The sequence below is a fragment of the Chiloscyllium plagiosum genome, unplaced genomic scaffold (genome assembly GCF_037043375.1).
Source record: "Chiloscyllium plagiosum isolate Xiang-an unplaced genomic scaffold, Cpla_swu_hap1 HiC_scaffold_42, whole genome shotgun sequence".
Classification (NCBI taxonomy): Eukaryota; Metazoa; Chordata; class Chondrichthyes; order Orectolobiformes; family Hemiscylliidae; genus Chiloscyllium; species Chiloscyllium plagiosum.
In genome coordinates, this window is record NW_028270180.1 from 59960683 (window position 1) to 59966394 (window position 5712).

General features: G+C 43.7%; 1 non-coding gene across 1 annotated transcript; it reads right to left on the reverse strand.

Annotated features, from left to right (window-relative positions):
* Positions 1-2163: 2163 nt before the first annotated feature.
* Positions 2164-2245, reverse strand: trnac-aca (transfer RNA cysteine (anticodon ACA)). The gene has a single exon. It is a non-coding gene; the product is annotated as a tRNA-Cys (tRNA).
* Between the last annotated feature and the right edge of the window lie 3467 nt (positions 2246-5712).

The window sequence follows — 5712 nt, forward strand, 5'->3', positions numbered from 1 at the left end:
GAAGAACATGTTCCATCAACTATAACACTGTTTTCTATTGGCAAGCCAATTACTGATCAAAGCTGCCATCTCTCCCAAAATTCCATTCCTCCGCATTTTGTATGATAGCCTATTGTGGGGAACCTTATCGAACAACTTGCTGAAACCCATATACACCACATTAACTGATTTACCGTCATCTCCGTGTTTGGTCACTTTGTAAAAAAAGTCAGTAAGATTCGTGAGGCAAGGCCTACCCATCACAAAACCGTGCTGTCCCTGATCAGATTATTCTTTTCTAAATGGTCATAAATCCTATCTATAATAACCTTTTCCAACACGTTACTCACAACTCCAGTGAGACTCACTAGTCTGTAATTACCAGGGTTGTCTCTACGACACTTTTTGAACACGGGAACAACATATGCTATGCTCCATTCCACAGGCACTATTCCTGTAGACAACGATGATTTGACGATCGATGCCAAAGGCTCATCAATCTCTTCCCTTGATTCCCAGAGGATACTATGACAGATCCCATCCGGCCCAGGGAACTTGTCTGTTATCACACTCTCCAGTATTTCTATCACCTAATCCTTGTGAACCTCAATATCTACTACTCTAGACGCAAGTATCTCAGTATCTTCCTCGCCAACATTTTCATTTTCTACAGCGAACACTGTCGAAAAATATTTATTTAGCGCTTCCCCTATCTCCTCTGACTCCACACACAACTTCCCACTATTATCCTTGATTGTCCCAAATTTAACTCTCGTCATTCTTTTATTCCTGACATACCTCTGGAAAGCCTTCGGGTTAACCCTGATCCTATCTGCCAACAACTTCTCATGTCTCCTCCTGGCTCTTCTCAGCTCTCTTTTTAGATCTTTCCTGATATCGTTGGAACCCTCGAGCGTTCTAACTGAGTTTTCACGTTTTGTCCTAACATAAGACTTCTTGTTCTTCTTGACCAGGGATTCCACTTCCTTAGTAAACCACGGCTCACGCGTTCTAAATCTTCCTCCCTGCCTGACAGGTACATACTTATCTGGGACACACAGGAGCTTTTTCTTGAATAAGCTCCACATTTATAATGTGCTCACCCCCTGCAGTTTCCTACCCCATTCTCCGCTTCCTAAATCTTACCTCATTGCATCGCAATTTCCCTTCCACCAGCTGAAATTCTTGCTCCGTGGCGTACACCTATCCCTTTCAATCACGAAAGTAAACCTGAGAGAATTGTGATCGCTGTCTCCAAAGTGCTCGCCTACTTCCCAATCTAAAACCTGGCCAGGCTCATTACCCAGTACTAAATCGAAAGTGGCTTCGTCCCTTGAAGGCATGTCTACAAACTGTGTCAGGAAGCCCTCCTGCACACACTGGGCAAAAATTGACTCATCTATAGTACTCGTACTGTAGTGATCCCAGTCAATGTTTGGATATTGATCTGAGTGTTCCAGAGTTTTTCATTGTCCCAAAGTCCAGATGAAGTTTGCATTCCTCACGTACGTGAGCGAGAATTCTTTCAACGCCTCAGATCAGTTCCTGTCCCGAGAACATCAGAGTCAATGTCCCGTCCTCTACTCGGTCCGACACTTCACACTCCTTCATCCTCCTCTGATTCCATTTCCCAAAGAGTTTCTCAAGATTTACAAAGCTGGAGCCTAAATTATATGGTTTGCTTCCTAAACATTTTTCCAACTGCCAACTGACAATATTTTCACAGTATCTCTTCACAATCCTAGGGCTTGCACCATGTCCAGGGATGAGACGTCCCGTTTGGTGGAGAGATTCCCGAGGCTGGTGAGTTTCACTTTGGAACAAAGATGGTTAAGTGAAATTTCCTTCGGTTGTTTGTAATGATGGGAGAGGGAGCGGTGGGGAATGAGCACTTTGACGAGCAGGAGGAAGTGTTGCCACTGACCCGAGTCAGAGAACAGAGGGCAGGGATTAAAGGAATCTCGTGAAAAGCAGCACTTCTGCTCAGGACGTTGAATAACAGCTGCAGAAACCCGATGTGTCGAGAGTGTATCTGGAAAGAGAAACAGAGATAATGCTTTAAATATGGAACATTTCTGATGAAGAACTCGACTTTCCCAAGTCGAATCAAATTACTGGTCTGGTTTGGAAGTTAGGTTTTCTGAACTTTGAGCGAATATTGTACCAGCAGGAAAGCATTCATAACGTAGTCAGCAGGATTTGAACCTATTTGGGGAAACCCCAATGGATTTGTAATCCATCGCCTTAACCACTCAGCCATGACTACAGACAGCTCCGCCGGCTTGAGCATTGACCAAATCAGCCGTGATCTCATTGAATGTTGCGGTTGACTTGATGAGCTGAATGCTTCCATCTCCTTTCATACCTTTGCTGTCAGAGACACTGAAGAAACTAGACAAAAGTGAGGACTGCAGATGCTGGAATCCTGACTTTAGATCAGAGTGATACTGGAAAAGCACAGCAGGTCAGGCAGCATCCGAGGAGCAGAAAAGTCGACGTTTCTGTTGCCAGTCTTTCTCCGTTGCGCAAACTATTTTCGTTTTAACAGAGATTATGTTTAAAGTATGAAACTTTTCTGATGAAGAACTCGAGTTCCAAAGTCTAATTAAATTACCGGCCTCGTTTGCAAAATAGGTTTTTTGAAATTTGAGCGAAAATTCGCCCAGCAGCAAGTCATTCAAAACGTAGTCAGCAGCATTCGGACGTACGCGGGGAAACCCCAATGGATTTTTAACCTATCACCTTAACCACTCGGCCATGAGTACTGACTAAAAAGCAGAGTTGAGCATTAACCAAATCAGCCGTGATCTCATTGAAAGTTGTCGCTGACTTGATGAGCTAAATGCTTCCATCTCCTCTCCCACCTCTGCTGTCAATTGTAAAGTGCGAGACACCAATGTAAAAGAAGAAAAACATAAAGTTTGGAAAAGATATTTGCAGCCAAACTGAGTCAAAATTATTGATTGAAAGGAAAATCACACTTGGCAATTTGCTAGATCTCTTTGCAAACATGATCAGCAGAGCTGATCATGAGAGGTATTGATCTGAGTGTTCTTGGACATGAAACAATCCAAGGTTAGTAACATATTCATTTCTTTTTCTAGGAACTGGTCTTTCCAGATGCTTACACTGAAAGAGATTTTTCCCAATATAAGACGGCAAATAAGTCCCATCCAACGCTGACACCATCGTGAGCGCTGCTGTTTCACAATGTCACAGAGTCAGGGTCAATTCCCGCCTCAAGCAACTGAATTTGTGGAGTTTGCACATTCTCCCCGTGGCTGTGTCCACTTGCTCTGGTTTTCTCCGACAGTCCAAAAATGTACCGGTTAGGTGAAATGGCCGTGCTAAATTGACGGGGTGAATGGAAAGAAATGCATTTGGGATGGGGCGGGTCGGTGTGGAGTTGCTGGGCCGAACGACCTGTTTCCACATTGTAAGTACTCTAATTTACAGTAATCAATGGCCAAGATATGGCGCACGTTGTTCGATGGTGCATATATGACTTTTCGATTGTTTTTCTTCAAAGTTTCTTTACAATTCAAACGGGAGTGGAAGAAGGGAAATGAATCTCTCCCATAATTCTTGCCTTCTTTTATCATTCACAGTCGGTATTTTTCCTGTACTTTTTTTTTTACACTGTGGTTTCTGTTAGTGTTCTTGTAAACGACACCGGCTGGTTTCCTCTTCTTCAATGTTCCTCATCTCTACCCAAACACATTTTCCTTCCTTATCTCCTGAATCAAAGTAATCTCTCACCATTGCATAATTGCCACGGAAACTGGGCTTTTCACACGCCTGTGTATGTCATTTTCCAATATGATCGTTTACTGGTTTGCAATTGCGCATGTGAAGAAGAAAACAGAATAGAGGCAGGTGGTCCTGGGTTTCAAACGCACGTAATTGCAGCTAAAACGCAGCTAACTGCACACAATGAGATCACGGAAGCATGCACCGAACCGTCAGGAAGCACACAATAAGTACAATGCTGGATGTCATGTCAGGAACAGGACCAGAAACACAACAGAAACACGTCTCTTGGGTACTATTTTGGACGTATTTCTCAATGAGCTATCGTTTTTTACATGTGTTCCGTCGGGAGTTACCTCACACAAGGAAGTAACCAGTGCTGCAGACGGTCATATAATCCGAGTCCCAAGTCCCGGAGTCAGAGGCACTCAGTGCCCTGTGTGTACCTACAAGGAACAGCTGTGCATGGGGTTTACAGGGTAACTGAACTGCATGAATACAGCTCGATGGTCGTCTGTCTGCTTCTCCTCTATAGTTTTCTGTGCAGTCCCTGCGTGCAATCTTGTCAACTCCATTTGTCCGGCACAAGATGGGTATTGGTCACTTGTCTCTGAGAGAGGCTGTTGGTTTATGTGTTGTCATAATTCCGAGTGTCAGGAGGAATCTGTTTGTCAGTTCCCAGAAACTTACTTTAATAAATGGAAGCGTACTTTGTAACTTGCCGCGTGGCGTATCCTCGTTGCGAAGTTCGTGCACTGCGAATCACGTTGTGGGACAATCCAATTTTGGCAAAGACTTTGTGTGGCAGTCACGAGTTGCCACGACCAGCTATCCCTAGTTGCAATACGGACAAATGGCAAGAATTGCAAATTCGATTAGAGCAGCACAAGTTTAATGTGACAGGGCAAACAGAAGGCAGCCAGAAGATTTCTGGGTGGAGGGCAATCACCCAAGGTACCTTTTCATATGAAAGTCTGTGCATCAGTAGTATCTGGGACCCAAGTAGCCTATGTTGGTTATTCATATTCCAGACAACTTGTGCTGTTCCCCGTTTACTCTGAAAGTGAATAGACATAGTTATTTCACCGTTAATTCAAAATAAGTTCCTGCCTTGAATGTGTTCGCCGTTTTTTGATACTGTGGCAAAAATGTGAGCAATCGCGATGTGAAACATTGCTATACTTCTTTCATTTCCTTCATTCCTGTCCTGGTGAGGGAGAAAGGTGATTGGCTCTCTCGATCAGATGGAGGCACCGGCGGATTGATGGCCTAATTTAATCACGGATATAATTGGAAATATTCACTTTTAATGGTTCGTTGTTCTGTTTTTTTATGATACTTGAGCACTTTCTGGGACTTGGCAGTACACTAAATCTCTAGTAGGTTTGGAATTGCCTCGCTGTTATTTGTGCGAGATGCTCATGTCAGAGACGACTCACAGTGCATCACAGACAGAACTTCCGCTTCGGTGTGTCTGATCATGGTACTGCCTTTTCAGTTTTGATTCTGTTGCACGTTAAGAGTTGTCAGTTTTTGGATTCGCTGGAGAGCAAAGTGGGTAATGCGATATGTGAGGTATTTTTCTTCAGCCAAAATCTTTGATGGCGAACTTGGGAAAGTGTCAAGAAGAATGGTCATGGACAGCAAATATCCGGAAAACCTTCATCTCTGGATCGGTTGGGCCCATCCACCCTCCAAACAAAATAACCAAACTCGCTGACTGAGTAACAAACATCATGTGTTTATTGGAAATGGTGTATTCAAACTGTTGTTGGTGGCTGAAGCATCTCAGAGTTGTCGAGCATGGAAACAAATCCCGCGATCCAACTTGCCCTTGCTAAATAGATAACCGAAATGAGTCCATACATATCTGCCAATATTTGTGCCTTATCTCTCCGACGTCTTCCTGTCTATACACCCATTCAGATGCCTTTGAAATGATGTGAGTGCACCAGACTCTGCCACTAAATGTGGCAATTCATT